The sequence below is a fragment of the Bicyclus anynana genome, chromosome 3 (assembly GCF_947172395.1).
Source record: "Bicyclus anynana chromosome 3, ilBicAnyn1.1, whole genome shotgun sequence".
Taxonomy (NCBI): Eukaryota; Metazoa; Arthropoda; class Insecta; order Lepidoptera; family Nymphalidae; genus Bicyclus; species Bicyclus anynana.
In genome coordinates, this window is record NC_069085.1 from 11,423,685 (window position 1) to 11,442,592 (window position 18,908).

Genomic DNA, 18,908 nt, shown 5'->3' on the forward strand with positions numbered 1-18,908 from the left:
TCAATAGTTCTCTCTTTTATTGGTTTCCTAAAAGGTATTTTATTTACTTTCCGAAGACGGTCAGTGTAAAAGTGTCTTGTAATTGACTACAACTTTGTCTATTGACCTGTCAATGTTCCACGAAAACATAAAATAAGGATCATATTGTTTGGACAAAAATAATGCTATTTTTGTCATTTAACATTTGACATTTAGGGTTCCGTGGTCCGCAAAGTTTAAGTCCCTTAAAGTTTCGCCATGTCCGTCTGTCTGTCCGACCGTTCGTCTGCCCGCGGTTTAGCACAGAGACTATTACTACTAGAAAGATGTAGTTTTGCATGATTATGAACTTAAAAAACCATTTTACATCAAATGGCAATGATGTTTTGTTTTAACAATCATCCAACATTAATATTTCAACAAAATGAAATAAATACCAGTTTTTTGTTATAATAACTTGCTACTTCCACTACAATACTAATGTAATTTTTCGTAAAATTACAATAATTAAGTAATTTCATTAAAAAAACATTGTTAGATATATGCATAAAAGAAAATACGATGAAAAACGATGTAGTGACTGATTATATGAATGGTACACCGAGTTACATAATAACCCTGCAGGTGCCATGTGGACTGCAATTGCTTGCTGTCCTGCGCTGGGGTAGTGTCTTACCATTGAATAAAAAAACAATAGATGCATGAATAAAGTTCGTATTGGTGCACTTTACCATTAATCGTTCCAGTAGACAGAAATACGGGCAGATAAAAGATAAAGTCGCAGGCTTATGTTACGAGCCAGCAAATAGTGAGCAGTTTATCTGAAACTAAAGCTATTTCACTAAAGTCGAAATATTCCCAGCGCTCGGACACCAACACAGCGGGGACCGACTAAAGTCTGCAATACACATAAAATCAATTTAGCAAAGCTATTCTAAACCGTTCTGACCCTTAGAAGTAAAGATGTAAAAGAATCGCGACTTACGAAGTGTAGCACTAGAATATCTTCTTCATTCTACTTTTGGTGCGAGCTTTAGGATGCTCAACTTAAATTAGGTACCTTATTCTGTTATCTACTATTTCTTTTTGCTTTATTTTTCAACGAGTTTACAAAAAATAATATTAAATAAAAAATGTGTAGTGTACATGTAAGTTTGATAATTTTTATCAATAAGTCCAATATGACTGCAGCCTCTATTTTACCCTTACCCCTTTCATAAACATTTAAACGTCAATTTGTCTTCAAAGTAAAGTGGACCTAATCACAACTGTTAAAAATTTAAATTTCACTTTACTTTAATAAAAATTCAGGTTTAAATCCTAAACCATGTTATAAATAAGGCCGTAAGATATTAGAACGAGGGCCTGTAACAGCCAGACATACCTTATTTTATGAAGACTGAAAGTTTATCAGTCCATGCTCCATGATCCTGCTATCTCTCTCTGTCTAAAGCCACATGGAAATCTGTTGAATAAGTAGGCCTCGCTTTGTTGTCGCCCCATTTTTTTTTGTCATTTTAATCAAAGACCTTACTAATAATATTTTAAATTTGTTGTTTATTAAGTTATAACATTGCTATCTATCGATAAATTTTAAATTCTGCAAACACATTGTCTGATATTCAGAAAAATATAAGAATAAGTGAAAGGTAAGCAAATGGATGAAAGATTGTTATTCAAAAAAACAAAGCGTAAACGTAAAATATTAGAGGAACAGCAAAACCATTTATACACAGGCGAAACCGCAGACAATATCTAGTTACACATAAATTAAATAAAGGAAAGCAATAACGCACTGTCCACCTCGTAGGACATTTACTTAAAATCAACTTACTGTGATAAATGACAATGGATAGGTAACACATCCTGCTAGTGTAGTAATTGCTCCGGCCGTAATTCTTTGTTGGATGTATAAGAACTATTGTGTCCGAAGTGAACCCTCTCACGTTGCTTTGATGGATGATAAATAACTCGAGCGCACGTCACTGTGGTCTGAGAGCTGGCGAACATTTTTGGGGGTATTTAAAGCAAGCTCAAGATTTGTCCTGTAACTCTTCTATTAGTATTACATGGAACTGAATATCTAGCTGGGAGTAATGGGTGTCCAGAAACTATCTATATCATATCATATATTATAATGAGCTTCTTTATTTTTCTTGCAATAACTAGGGAATAATAGTTAAATAACTCAAAATTATTCAGAAGGGTCTTGAACTTTGCAGACACTTGCAAAACTATTTAGCTAAGAAATTAATTGTTTAATAAATTTAAGAAATTACCGATTAATTGATCAATTTATTTTTGACGTGACAACGTCTTATAATTCGATGTTCGATGGAGCCGGCTGCACACTCGAAAAAAAATCCTTCCCTCGCTCTAGAGTTACCAACTTTTTTTACAAGAAATAAAGTATATTCTGGTCTATGAAGATTATTAAACAGTATTTTAAAAACGAAATTTTCTTTTGAAAAATGCAACCATTCCATCAGTATTTTCTTATGACGTTGTCGCGTTCAACTATAGTCAATAAACCGACTTTACTGACAACCGATTTTTTTAGTATTTAAATAAAATCAATTTAAAGATATCAAAATTTATAACTATCGTTATTTTTTTGCAAAAAAATCTCAAAGATATTGTTTGCAAAAAAGCCACACCATTTTCCAACCAAGACTCAAATTCTATATTAGGGTAGCACATGAGATGCATCTCAGTTTTCAATTTTCGGGTCAAGTTTTCAGCATGGCTCAAATACATACCCAAAAATATGTGCCAGCTCTTGGACCACTCTACGGACGTGCGTTGGACGCGCACGATCATGTGTGCTCTACTTGTCAACTACGTTTGATGTGGTTAAGAGTGATGGCAGTTTCACTACATGTTTGCGCGCTCTAATCAAACACTTGGTCCTTGGAGTTTTGCCCAAAATTGTGCATATTCTCTAATAATAAAAGTATTAGTTTTTTTTTTATTCTTTACAAGTTAGCCCTTGACTACAATCTCACTTGATGGTAAGTGACGATGCAATCTAGGATGGAAGCGGGCTAACTTGTTAAGAGAAGGATGAAAATCCACACCCCTTTCGGTTTCTACACGTCTTTGTCGGTAGGGTGGTAACTAGCCACGGCCGAAGCCTGCCACCAGCCAGACCTGGACCAATTAAGAAAATCTCAATCCCAGCTGGGGATCGAACCCAGAACCTCCGTCTTGTAAATTCACCGCGCATACCACTGCGCCATGGAGGCCGTCATTAGTTAATTTAATGGCGTTTTTTCAAGGTGGAACAATGTTACCCATCGTTATAATTACTTATATAAATGACTAATATATAAACCAATTTATAATGAAAAATACATACCTAAGCTTAAAAGACTGAAAATTAAATTTATCTTACCATACGACGATTATAATATTCGATAATTTCTAAAATAAAATACTTCTTCGATTTCTATAGAAGTTGCAATGATTTAAAATTACTCGCATACGTATACAAAAATCTACAATATTATAGTACACTGTAGTACTTTAATATTATAAAGCTGAAGAGTTTGTTTGTTTGAAAGAACGCGATAATCTCAGGAACTAATGGTCCGTTTTGAAAAATTCTTTCAGTGTTATATAGCCCATTTATGGAGGTCGGCTATAGACTATATATTATCCCCGTATTCCTACAAGAACGGAAACCACGACGGTTGAAACCGCATGGCGTCAGCTAGTACTATATATAATACCTAAATACAGCAAAATACAAGAGTATTCCCTCCTCCAATTAAAGACATCCGCTACGTCCTACGTTCGAACTAATCAGCTTTTTTCGCCTCCCTCTAATGGAAAAACTATTACTTTACTACTCGAGAACGGAATAAAACATAATGAAGGAGCACTCCTCGGGTTCGCTCCACTTTATCTGTATGCTTTTAAGAGAATGACGTTTCGATCGTTCTACAAATTAAAACTATAATTAGTTGCCATAATGTACGGGGGAATGAAAAAATAAACTGCAAGGAGTTAGTCCTTGAGCAAACGAGAACACTGAAGATGGAGATAGAACATGTATTCATTAAACTAGTAGAAGTATTCAGTTTTTTTTTTTAATTTAGTTCCTCTTCGATTTTAACAAATTATTTTAAAACACATCTGTTATTTCAACAATTTAAATATTGTAATGTATCTCATTAAGCACATGTGCTGTAATGTAAAGTAAAATGCACATGTGCTGTAATGTAATATAAAAACTTCATCATCCGTCTAAAAACGAACGGTACTTTTTTAAACCTTAGCAAAAAGTTTTTATGTCAGAAAAGTGCACAACATTTTAAGAATAAAATTAACTTTGTGAGATAAAATATAATAAATAAACATTTAATTCTTTCGTTTTAATAATTTTGTCAATAAATGACAACCATTTATCTGTAGCAGAAACACAAAAATATTAATTTACTTTATTAGTAATACTGGCTGTTTTTGGTGCATTTGCCTAAAAAAACGCTGGTGATCGCAATTCGTTGACAAGCGTGTCAAAATGTCATCAAATGGAAAACAGGCATAGGATGCAAGTTTATTTTCAGAAACTGTTTCCTCGCAAATGTGTTAAAAAAACGTCGTATGACATACGTGCGCTTTGATAATTACAGCCTCTGCTTCCTTACTATAGCACTCACCAAGGCTCGAGCTGCAATATCGCCTCGACTGTAATTTTCAACTTACCGCACTTATATCATAATGTACTATTAAGAGCCTGTATGATCAAACCGTCAAATCAAAATTCATTTATTTCAAGTAGGCTTAGCTTACAAGCAGTTTTGAAATATCAAGGTTGACTATTTGTAAAGTCTCTACCACCGGACCATTTTATTTTATAAAAGCTGATAGTTTTTCAGCCGTTGCTTAGACAGTTGATCTGGACCTTTTAAAGCTACCACGGTCGAAACTCCATAATTGCCAACGCTACTTACCTATGGTTAAAGCATGAGCTTCATGAAACAACTTTCAGCTTTTATGAAATACTAGTAGACGCCGCGCGGTTTCACCCGCGTGGTTCCCGTTCCCGTAGGAATACGGGGATAAAATATAGCCTATATATCCTTTCTCGATAAATGGGCTATGTAACACTTAAAGATTTTTTAAATCGCGCGTTCAAACAAACAAACTTTTTAGCTTTATATATTAGTATAGATACATATAACGACATAGTTTGACAACCAAATAAAAAAATATAATAAACAGGAAAATAAATTACTTAAATACAGTTTTGCCAGAATATTTTTAAGATAAACAAATGGTTATTTGACTTAAACCTGCTATTATGTATGTTGGAAGACTCAGATGACAGTTATTGTGTTTCGACTTTTTTATTACCATTACCATCAAAAGTGCTTGTAAACTAAGCCCAAATCAATAAGTTATGTCTCTGACTTTGTGAAAACTGTTAATACAATACACTAACTATAGTGTAGATATACAAAAAATAAAGTTTAAAAACTATAACCCGACTACGTAAAAAAGGGTCTCAAAAGAACGAAACAAGAAAATATTTCAGATTGAAATAGAAAAATGTCATAAATGAAACGACTGGACCGCGAGAACTTTACGATCGAATTTTAAAGATACATTTTGACTTATACAATATGATATATATACATATTTGTAATGTGCTCGCCGAGACCTTTCGTTTGATACCAAACACATAGTGACTATCTCGATTTAATTTTTTACGAGGTTAGAATATCAGGTTTAAATTCCGTCATATAATTTTTTTATAAAATTTATATAGCCTATGTCTCAATTTGAATTATTAGAAATCTTTTGACACCTCATTTATTAAAATCGGTTCAATAGTTTAGGCGCTACGGTGGAACAAAAGTTCATACATACATAGACTGCCATAATCATTACTATTCCTTTTGGCTTCGCCGTAGTCGGGTAAAAATACATTCCAAAGACTACAGACATCGTGGTTGTGGGTCGATAGATGTCGTTTATGAAACGTTCTAGAGAATGTGCCTATTTCAGTAACCCCGGTTAATGCATCTTGACACAGCGCCGTCTAGTTCAAATATAGAACGAGAGCACTATTCTCGAGATTTAAAAGATAGAATTAGCTACATTCTACAACACTCTCCATCATAGTGACAATTGTAATCCATACTACCATACTAATAATATAAACGCGAAAGTAAGTCTGTCTGGCTGTCTATCTGTTACTTTTTCATGGGTAGTCCACTGAACTGATTTGGATTTAGTTGGTGGGAGGCTTAGACGTACGGCAACGACGTACCGCCAAGCGATTTAGCGTTCTGGTACGATGTTGTGTAGAAACCGAAATTTATGTGATTTTCATCCTACGCCTAACAAGTTAGCCCGCTTCCATCTTAGATTGCATCATCACTCACATCAGCTGAGATTGTAGTCAAGGGCTAACTTGTAAAGAATAAAAAAAAGAAACTAAATTACACAAATGATAATGAGCTGAAAATTGGTCATAAATTACTTATAAGGCCAACTTAAAAAAAAACTATGTTTGTCAATCAGTTGAATTACTTGTTATAGGAGGGAAATAATTCGTATCCCTTTGACATAAAATTCTTTGCATTATCTGTGTCTAACTGACAGGCGACAGTTTTATTTTGGATTTGACATTAACTTGACAGATCTAATCAAATTAACATAATAATGATATTTGACAATGACATCTCATTCATAAATTGACTTTGACATTGACAGACTGCGCTAGCAAATACAACTGACATCAGACAAGTGACAATCAGTGAAATACCATAGATACTCTTAATCAAAGAGAATATAAAAATCACTACGCTTGGTGTTGAACATATTGAAATCAACTTATTTTTCCTGTTGGCAAATATTATTTCAGTTAAGACTCTAATGGAGTAAAATATGTAAAATATACATGATTTTCAGAACATTTTTTTTCATTTCTGTATCGTTCTTAGAAGTGGACTCAATTTCGGACATATCCTTTGTTATAGATATAGAGACTTTTTTTTTTTATAGCTGACGCTGCGCGGTTTCATCCGCGAGGTTCCTGTTCCCGTAGGAATAAGGGAATAATATATATCCTATAGCATTCCTCGATAACTGGGCTATCTAACACTGAAAGAATTTTTCAAATCGGACCAATTGTTCTTGAGATTAGCGCGTTCAATCAAACAAACTCTTCAGCTTTATAATATTAGTATAAGTAAGTCCCGCAGGATTTGTAAAATAACAGAATTTCGCAATTAACGCAAAAGGAACGGGCTTCCGATATTAAACAATAATTATTCTCACGATTAACTAAGTATATTTATTTAGTCAACTCGTAGCTTTTTGATAAATACTACTTTTTGAGGGCATAAACTAAAGATCCACCTTATAGATAATTTTTCCGTTATGGAGGAAGATGTGCTGTAATTTTATTTCAACATCAAATCTTTCAAACGAAGGGGTGTGGATTTTGATCCTCCTCCTTACAAGTTAGCCTGACTCCATCTTAGATTGCATCATCATTTACCATCAGGTGAGATTGTGGTCAAGGGCTAACTTGTAAAAAAAAACAACACCTTGGTCATTCATAGTCGCAGCCGTATAACGAGCTCCCAGACTAAGAGACAATATAAATTAATCTTCGTAATTATCCATAATTAGATAAGCCTCATAAGCATAATCTTGTTAGCTAAACGATAGAATTGAGGCAGGAAAACAAAAACAAGAGAGGACATCAAAATAAATGCCAGATACAGTATCAGTAAACGATAAATTTTCAGTTCACGCACAAGCCATTTAATGTTTATTCAACGTTCTAATATCGTAGCTGCTAACAAAGGCAATAAACACCAGAAAATAGGATGTACAAACTACGCCCACCATTTTGTGTTACTATAGAAATATAAGAGCAAACTTATTGGTTGCTTATTTTTGTAATACACTAGTAGATTTTTATGAATGGAAAAGGTGATTCTGATAATAACTAAACAATAGTACAGTCTTAGATGGTCAGCGCACAACTTGTAATGGATGTGGTTTATACAATTCATATGCTGACTAAACGAGGGATACATTCAGTGGCATGCTTTTGATAGATGCATAAATGCAATGCATACCCTGAGGATTTATTACGTACCTGTATTGAAGGAGGAATTTCCCATTTTAGAAATAGTAAAAATATTGTAAACCATGTAAAACTATTGAATTTACTGTCGCCGCTTCTCAGCAAAACCTTCCTTCCGAATCGGTGGACGGTGGTAGTCTCTACAAATTTACGTTTCAAAATTTACTGTAAACAAACTACATATTTTGATTTTAAAAATCTGTTTATTAAAGCTAATATTAAATAACTTTAAGTCTTTTTACCGAATTACGGAAAATATTTTGCTTCATATTTTCATACATAGATTTTCCAGTTTGCCAAAATTTATTGCTGTGCGATTTCATCTCGGCCCAACTCGTAAAACTTGTGATATAAAACGCGGATATATCTACGTAATATTATCATAACATGTATATATCTGACAATAAAACAGTGAATCACACTACGAAAAATATATTACTTTTTGTGTTTGCAACAGAAACTTTGACGAACGTTGAAAATCAATACAAAATTCTTTACATTTCATTAAGTAACTAGTCATTCATGAATTTGTATTCTTACTGGTTAAATTCGCAGCTTCGTCTACCAGCAAAATCTCTCTTTAACTTGCTTAAAGACCTTGGCCTCACTAGAAAGGCAGCAAGTTCAATATTAAAAAGGGTTATCCAGAGCTGCTCTAGTAGTATCTTACCAAATTTGGCTTGGCAGGAAGAACTACACGAGCGGAGAAGGGGAAAGTTAGTTAACTGTCAAGGATGTCCTTATCCCTACACCATCGGTCACAAGTCTGGGAAACTGTTTGGGGTTTTTCTCTCTACCACACGATGTACTCGGCACTTGCACGGTGAATCCATGGAACACTAAGATTTTCGTCTCTACATTAAAATGCATATTTTTTCATATATTTTTTTTTTCTCCTTCCGGTCTCAATGAAATTATCTTTAATCCTATGTTTAATTTCACTTTGCTATCCACCCTTTTAAACCCGAAAATATAAAAACCCAGAAACACGTCATTATGTATTTGTACTCAGTGGTCGTCATTCAATATTTCATGTCTCTACTTTTAAAAAACAAACATTTAAAAAAAAAATCCTTTCCATGTCCCACCTTAAAGCTAAAATTTCAAAAATCTTTTCTTCGCGCAATTCTCAAACCACGCTTGAACCATTAAAAAGCCCGCGTTTGAATTTAGTAACATAAAATCTTTATCAGACGTGAACAACTGTACTTAAAGCTTATTAAATATTCATACGGGGTTCCTTGAATTTTTTCCTGCGCTGAAAAATAAGAAAAAAAGATTCCAAGTCTATAAAACCACTCGGCTTACGTAATACTCGAATTACAATTAGACTGAATTGTCAACAACATAATTAACAACAAGTGAAATAATAGTTATTTTGTAGTAAAAACTTGTTCTTCAAAAATCTCGTCTTCTAAATAATTATACATTAGTGCATCATCATTCTCATATCAGCCGATGGACCTCTAGTGCAATACATAGGTATTTTATAGAGACTTCCAAACATCACAATCCTGAGCCGACAGCAAATCCCTGCTTGATGTCAGTAAATCAGTGCTCAATCCACCTGGTGAGTAAACGCTTTCTAGTGCGGGGTCGCCATTTCAGCACTTTGGGACCCCAACTATATGGCCCGCCCATTGCCAATTTAGCTTCACGACTCGTTGAGCTATGTCGATGACTTTGGTTCTTCTGCAGATCTCCTCATTTCTTATTCGATCACACAGAGATACTCCGAGCATAGCTCTTTTCACCATCCATACGCTGGGCAGGTTATACAGAAGACCCATTGTTAGTTATTTCATATTAATGTATGCTCCTCTGGTAATAGTTATAATACTATATCCTCGTAACTATTATCCTCCAAGTAACTTAAGCCGATAAATGGTTCACGGAAAAGCCATTACAATGTTTATTCAACATCCTAAGTAGAACTGCCAACATGAATTAATATACTCGTAGTTATATATTTTAGCATCTATATTTCGTAATCCACAGTGCCATGGCGTTTAAATCTGAAATCTCAAAGACCTATAATTATATTTAAAAATTAAAAAAGTACAAAATTCAATATTATTATATATAGATATAATAGATAAATTTGTTTATCAGCAGTATTTATTATACAGAAAAATTAATGAAGTTTTAGCAGAAAGTAATAAAGTAAAGTTGTTGTGTTTGTTGTCTTGTTTCTTACATTAACATCTAAATTAATTAAATAAATTTTCCTATGTATGTTTATGTTACACATATATTTATTTGTATATATATATACATCTATGTAGGTATATATATCTATGTAGGTATATATGTAATTTGTGGTAGGTATGTATGTATAATCGTATGTGTTTATATATATATACTAGCGGACGCCCGCAACTTCGTCCGCTTGAAACTCGATGTAAACTTTCAACTACCCCTACCCAACCCCTACCCTAACTCTGTTCTGGAATTATAGAGTCAGGAAGGAAAACCCGACTTATTTTTATATAGTAGATTTTGAGATAATATATTATTATATAAGTGGTATCTCCTACTTTTTCTTTACCCGTCATTATTCATTATTCCTTTTTTATTTTTCGATTGGTTGTCTGGAAGAGATCGCTCATTAGCGATAAGGCCGCAAATTGTACATTAGTTTTTAAGTTAATTTCTTGCTTGTTATTATTCTTTTTGGTGTACAATAAAGTATATTTCATTCATTCATTTATTTCATTCAAATTCATTCGTTACATATAGTTCATCATTTCTGAAATCACTTGAAATTACGGTGGATTTCCTTTTCAGACCCCGCCCGAATCATGTACGGGGCCCTTGTTTGGAAAGTACTTAATCAGACACCAACAACTGATTGCCCTGGTTCCCTGAACATTTCTGTAACGTAAATATTTATTCCACATTTGCGTAAATTCACCAGTGCGGCGAAGTTTATTGCTTTGACATTTCATCTCAATACAAGTACAACTCGTAAAATTTGTGAAATAAAATATGTATATTGTATTTGTACATGTTACAAATTTTCGATGGAAAATTAATAAGTATTTTTGCTATCTGTAAATTATGAACTCAGTACAGTAGGTGCGGCGTAGTTTATTGATTTATTTTTGAGTATTTATTACAGTTACATAATGTCCCACAGGGGCAGTGTAAGTTTTCAAAGTATTCTTATTATTTGTCGTTTGTTACATCCCGTAATTACAATGAAAGATTTCAGATCAAATATTTAGCTACAAACAACAAATCGGTCTCCTCTATGGAATCTGTAGCAGCAGTCCAGATATCTGGACATTGTTAAATATAATATACAATATGGTATGGTACATACATAATCATTTTAATTAACGGTGGACTAATTTTACTACGTATTGCAAGGTTCATATATAGTAGAAAAATCCAATTACATTTCTGTAACAGTTTGAAATTATTCACAATACACAAATTTGTACGAAGCATGCTTCTAAGGCATGTACAGAACCTATGGACTCATCTCATCGAACCATGTTACTCGTGTTATAATAAGAGATTGTGTATCTGTGTACATGCACACAATTGTAAAAGGCACCAATAAAATATATTCATGGTTTTATATCATATCTAACCATAGTGCATAAAAGCCTAATCATAGTACAACATTTGTATTTTTACATTTGACATATTATTCAGTGTATGCTCTGATATCCTATAATTAATGTAAATTATTAACATGTAACAATGTATCAGCTGTTGGTTGTCCTTAAATAAATAAATAAACATGAACTACAGTTGGTCCTGTGTACAAGTTATATTTAACTTAAATCAAAAACAAATAAGAAAAAACCACTAGCGGATAGTTAAACATATTGATTATTTTGTAAGTATATTATTGCTGCGATGTGGCTTGATACGTGCTAAACAGATTGTCTCTAGAAATATCCTTTCAGTCGTCGTTTATGTACGTTCGTAAATGTACTCGTATCCAAAGATTTTATACTATAGAAATTCTACAGTATAAAATCTTTGGATAGGGTTTCTCAAAGTTTCGGCTCCACGAACCCCTGTTAAAATTTCCAAGTGACAGCGAACCCCTTACTAACTAATGGGGGAACCCCCCCCCCTCCCCCCAAAAAAATAATTTGACTGTTGAAGAAAAAAAGGTTTTTATTTTAATAAAAGGTAGCACATAAGATACCAAATGAAATATCTTTATAATATTAATGTTATGGGTGTGCTTGTTTCTTGTCGCAAATGGATTCAATTTCTTTTGTCTTAATTTCATTATGGTTGACCATTGTAAACAATTGTCTACAATATCGAGTTGTATGTTCAGGAAGTGTAGAAACGGTATTTACATAAATATACAAATAGAGTTAAACGCAAAAATTTGCATGCTTGCGCACAGTAGAGTACCTAAATTTGGATCACTTTTGCGGTGAATTTGTAGGCACGTAATAATATAAAATGTCGTTTCTCGTATCAATCAATAGAAATAACGTCTTCCTAGACACGGGCATAAGTTAGTTATTTCTGCATATCGTCTCCAAAAAGTAATAAAATTTTTTGTAGGTTTGGGTGTACTATAACAAGATCCCCAAGACTGTGATGGACCTGCCAATGCATAGCTTTAAGTAATGTGTTAAAAAATAAAGATTATAAAGATAAAGATGCTTGGAAGCCGTTGGATCAGCTTCCACATTCACACAGTAAGTAAAAACTATAAGAAATTGTAATGTTGTCTTCAATTGTACATTATAATGTTGTATGATTTTTTTAAAGAGCAAGTTCTTGTCGGTTTCTTCTCAGTAGAACCTGCCTTCCGAACCGGTGGTAGAATCTTTACAAATAGTCAACTGACACATGACGTAGTTCTTGTAAACTGAGCCTACTTGAAATAAATGAATGTTGAATTCTAAATAACTGAAATAGTAAAAATCGCACTGCTTGTTGAATACACCAAGTGTTTTTATATTTTAACAAGTACAAGGAACTTGAAGTAAGTAGCTTATTATTCTTTTCCCTCCCAACAGCGTTGCTCGGCTGAAATCCTTCGCTCCATCTTTTACGTCGAACTTTTTTCTTACCCCTCAAGTTGCGGCGTCTCTAACTTGTATAATGTTTGTCCTAGCTTTTTATTTCGTGCAAACTGCCAACCATTAACTGTTGCAGAATATAAACTACTTCAGAATTTCTAGCTGTAAAAATAACGTATATTATTTTATCGAGGTTTTATTGGCTTCTTTTTTGAGTAACCATTCTTACTTAATGAAATGAAATGAAAATACACTTTATTGTACACCACAAAGAAACATACAATACAGAAAAATAATGGTAAATAAAAAAGAAAATGCACAATAGGCGGCCTTATCGCTAAAAAGCGATCTCTTCCAGGCAACCTAACGAAGACTCTAATAATAAAAATTATAAAGATATAGGCGAGGGTGTACATAAGTAATACTTACTTACTGTAAGAACTACTAGTAAAGTAAATGTAGTAAGTATTTTACTTAATACACTTACTTTAAAATCAGTGTAGAATACTCTATTATACACCAAAAACGCCAGTGACCTTTGTTCCCGTGAACTTCTATTCTTTTCAAAAATTATGCAGAAATCATGGACTTTACGAGATTCAATGTAGTTTATCCAGGCTTCAAAATAGACTATCCTAATCCTGGGTAGTATATGTAATGTGTCCATTCTAAATATCAACCAAAACAATTCATTAGTTAGTTACTGCGTGAAGCAGTAACAAACACAGATGACTCGTCTAGTACTGATAAAGGTGGGTAGGTACAGATTGGTGCAATGCAACATGTAATGTAATATTCTGCCTTACATTGCATGTTCCCTGCTGCCTTGGACGTGTGGCGCGCGCGGTACGCGCATTGACTACGAATCAGTCGGCTCAGTCCTGCGCAAACTGCGCGCCCCTTTGTGTTCGTACCAAAAACCGACAAATCTCGGATCGAACCGCGCACGAGTTGTAACGCTCGGAGCGTGCGCGACCCAGGCGCAGTTCGTGCGCGCGAGGCGTCCAAACCACGAGCATTCGTGATACATTGCAGCAATGTGGACGTCAAATTCTTGCATTGCATGTTGCATTACATGTTGCATTGCACCAATCTGTACCCACCTTAACGACGAACTACAAATTGCAAAAATATAAATCCAATATGGATTTATATTTAAACAATTACAACTTTAATCCTTCACTGCATCGGGTAACAATATCGTTAAAGCTTTAAACGACCCGTTTAACCTTAACTGTATTGAAACAATTAAACTTAAATTGTTATGATTTCATCACTATTAATAATTAAATTAATTAGTTCAGGGATCACGATTTGGTTACTACACTTTATTTTCGAAAATTAACGCGAAGAACATCAAAATTCGGAAATAAATGAGTCTATAAGGTATTGACGACCTCCGTGGCGCAGTGGTATGTACGGTGGATTTACAAGACGGAGGTCCTGGATTCGATCCCCGGCTGGACCAATTGAGGTTTTCTTAATTGGTCCAGGTCTGACTGGTGGGACGCTTTGGCCGTGGCTAGCTACTACCCTACCAACAAAGACGTACCGCTAAGCAATTTAGCGTTCCAGCACGATGTTCTATAGAAACCGAAAGGGGTGTGGATTGTCATCCTCCTCCTAACAAGTTAGTCTTATCTCATCTTAGATTGCATCATCACATACCATCAGGTGAGATTGCAGTCAAGGGCTAACTTGTAAAGAATAAAAAAAATTAAAAAAAAGTCTACACTGAAAATATTATAAATTAGAATTAAAAATAAAATCGGTGCCTTCGAGGTTCGAATACTTAACGGCATATTTACATTCAATAAACGTTAAGTATGCAAGTTGTGACATTTACTCACAGTCGTATAAGCAAATTAATTATCATACAATTACTATTTGTGGTACATAAAGAAGTAATTGCTCTGGAAATGGCTCTAATACGGCGAGAGCCGTAGTTAACAGGGTAAGTGAGCAATTAACTAGCTAGGGATCTCGCAGTCCCTATATCTCAATTTTACTTAAGTACAGAGTATGTATGCTTGTTTCATTTAGTGCTACAATTTGTTGGGTTAAATCTTGCAATGAGTCCTTGGCTATCTTTGACGTCTGCGACCCTTTCTACCTTTGACCGATGATGTTCAAAGACCGTCCGCTGTAACCGGGCAACATCAAAGAGATCTATCTTAAGCCACTCTTTTGAGTATTCGCAAAATAATACTTTACAACTATGTAGCTATGTTTCGGCTAATCGTAGGTACTCAGTTTATGTTATGTTTGTTTTTGTTGTACCTATCTCAATATTGCTTTAATATTTGAAAAATGTTAGTAAGTTGTAAAGATTAAATATGAATCTATACTAGTATTATAAAGCTGAAGAGTTTGTTTGTTTAATTAAACGCGCTAATCTCAGGAACTACTAAAGGTAGGCAGGTACGATTTAAAAAATTATTTCAGTGTTAGATAGCCCATTTATCGAGGAAGGCTAAAGGCTATATTTAATCCCTGTATTCTTACAGGAACAGGAACCACGCGGGTAAAACCGCGTGGTGTCAGCTAGTTTTAACTAATAAAGCTTTTAACGCTTTATGCGCTATTTCACTGTTTATAATTACCAAATCCAATATAAATAATGCGCTCGTTAGCTGAGTCGACCTATCGTCTAGTAAAGATGTAAATTTCATATGCTTTTTATTTTTTTATTGTTTTTTATTTTAAAGTTAATATTTTCAAAGCACCAGTCAAACGTTTCTTAGTCAGAAACGTTTTACCTGCAATAAAACGCCCGAGAAACTTTTAATTCTTGCGGCGAAAAATTCCGGTAAAAAGCAAACGGCGAAAAAAGGGAGATGGTAATTCGAATCACTAATCGTTTCGAGTGAGGGAACGCTTTGGTAAAATTACCCAATCAACATATAAAGTGGCTGCGGAGTGAAGTTTAAATCACAAGGATTAATGAATATCACTGATTAGGTACTGAACGTTTATTTACGAATTCAATTGTTGCCATTCGTGTGCGGATCACGAGGAACTACGTTGTAGGAATACTTACCTAACGGTGTTAGCAAATTTATAACTGGTATGTGACGCCGCGCAGTTTCACCCGCGTGGTTCCCGTTCCCGCAGGAATACGGAGATAATATATAGTCTTTAGCCTTCCGCGATAAATGGCCTATCTAACACTGAAAGAATTTTTGAAATCGGATCAGTAGTTCCTGAGATTAGCACGTTTAATCAAACAAACAAACTCTTCAGCTTTATAATATTAGTATAGGTAATAATAGCGCTCAATTACTTTTTTTATTATATACAAGTTAGCCCTTGCCTACAATCTCACCTAATGGTAGGTGATGGTGCAATTTAAAAAAGAAGCGGGCTAGCTTGATAAGAATAGGATAAAGATCCACACCCCTTTCGGTTTCTACACAACATCGTACCGGAACGCTAAATCGCTTGGCGTACGTCTTTGTCGGCTAACGTAACTAGCCACGGCCGAAGCCTCCCACCAGCCAAAAAAATATTAAAATGCACATAAATGAACCGTTGGACGTGCATGCCCCGGACCGGATTCGAACCTACGTCCTCCAAATCGAAGGCAGAGGTCAAATCCACTGTACTGCCTACAGTGTTTTACTTTATGGACAATGATGTACAGTATTATATAGGTAACGTGTATGTAGCAAACATAATATATTATACATTCTGGTATTTACCACAGGTGTAAACTGAAACCGCAAACCGACTATTGGCATCAAACGGTTCGCTTATCATAATATGTATGTCGAGGCATAACCTATTTCTGGAGGATAGATCATCTGAATTTGTATCGCTTCCAATCAACATACTACAACACAAGCAAATTATTATCATCACTATCAGCTACAGGGTCACGCAATATTCTTTCTTATAGATGAGATTTGAACCTCAATAGCTCAACGTTCAGAGCGGTTGGACTCATCACCGAGGGGGGGTGGTTGAATCCTCACCCACTCCTAGCACAGCCTTTCCCGACTATTTGAATGGGAAATTTAAAAAATTTAAAAATAAAAATTGAGACTTAGACTCACAACGCTGCTCCAAAGCAAGTTGGTGGGCTTATAGGTGGGTTGATAATTAACGATCGCACTATCAGATAATATACTTAAACAATACACATCACTATCTAGCCCCAAAGTAAGCATACAGTTATGTATGCTGTTATGCTTGTGTTATGGGTGCTAAGATAGTTGATATTATAATATTAATATATAGATATATACTACATATAAATACTTATATAATGTATAAATACACACAGACACTGGAAAACACCAATGCTCATCACACAAATATTTTCCAGTTGTGGGAATCGAACCCACGGCCGTGGATGCAGAAAGCAGCAAGCACTACCCACTGCGCCACGCAGCCGTCTAAATAATGACCGAATAATAATAATAATGACCGGGACCAAGAGTAGGCACTCTCCGAGACACGGGGTGTAACACCACCATATCCAACTCCGGGCTGAGATTCCTAACTAAAATATAGCCCGACCCTGAATTCGAACCCACACAATCTAAACACTGGCCCAAGTGGCAGTTGACTCATTAATAAGCTCAATTTTTTCAACGCTTGACATTTAAGTTATCGCTTGACTGCGTTGTCATTTGGGATGCGATTCCGCTATTTTACATTAGTTGACGAACTTTTCACCGACGAGTATAACAGGTTTTATTCGATTTTGAACTTGTTTGTTTATAGGATGCCAAAATTAAAAAGTTACTAACAACAAAGTTGCCATGGAAATGAACGAAGTCACAGCGCTGTAACTTTACAGAATGCAGAGATTGATCTAGTAAGGATGTGGTTTAAGGTGTGAAGCACGCTATCTTGAGACAATTTATTGGGGTATAGTTTATTCAATCTATATCCCTGGTATAATCGTAATGGTAAATTCGTATAATGGTATAAAGACATACCAGAAGGCAAAAGAGCTTGAAAGCACGTCATAGATAATACGGAGCTACGAATAAAGCCAACCTGAAACGATCGTATAGGAAAAAATCTTCAATTAGACAAAATGTTTAGAATTGAACCCAAAATTTCCTTTTATAAAACGATAGACAAACAACTAAGCGACAGTCTCCATAATATCCCACAAGTATAGAATTAACCTAATTTTAGAAATTGCTGTATAATGAAATTATTATTTGTAACATCTGCAATACATTACGCATTGCGAATTCTCGTTAGTGTCATGTAATAAAATTAGACAAATGAGACCTATGGTACACTGAGGTTCATATAATTCAACTAATAACATTCTCCAACTCGCTACAACTACTCCAAACTGCGGTTCGACAATTAAAAGCTGTAACAACTAAAACTAGTCTTATTTGCAAACAGCTCGTTAAACAAGGACAGTCATAAACTTACATACATGATGGTAAATGATGGATACTCCTAAGCCTTAGTTCACTATAGGTTATATCCTTCGTTGGTTAAGGGACCAGACACAACACCAATAGGGTCGATCCCCTCGTGTTGGACTAATGTCGTATCCATATATATCTTCGTATAAAGAAGGAAATGAGGAATATTGGTCAGAAAATGATTTAAAAATAGAAAATTTTGAACGAGTTAGGATATTAATAATTACACTCGCGATCAAGTCATCAATATTCTCTTTCAGAGTGCTCTCATATGAGACCCCACTCGAATACTTCTTCCCCACTTTCAACCCCCAAAGCTTTTAAACGGCTCAACCGATTTTCATCACCTTTTTGCGTTGGGGGTTAAAAAGAAATATAATGACATTAACAGTTCCACGGTTAGGACGCCGTTAA

The 18,908-nt window shown here is 34.7% G+C and overlaps 1 protein-coding gene across 1 annotated transcript in view; it reads right to left on the reverse strand.

Annotated features, from left to right (window-relative positions):
• Positions 1-18,908, reverse strand: part of LOC112047420 (neuroligin-1-like) — a 119,219-nt gene that overhangs the window by 64,641 nt on the left and 35,670 nt on the right. The gene's annotated exons all lie outside the window — the stretch shown is intronic.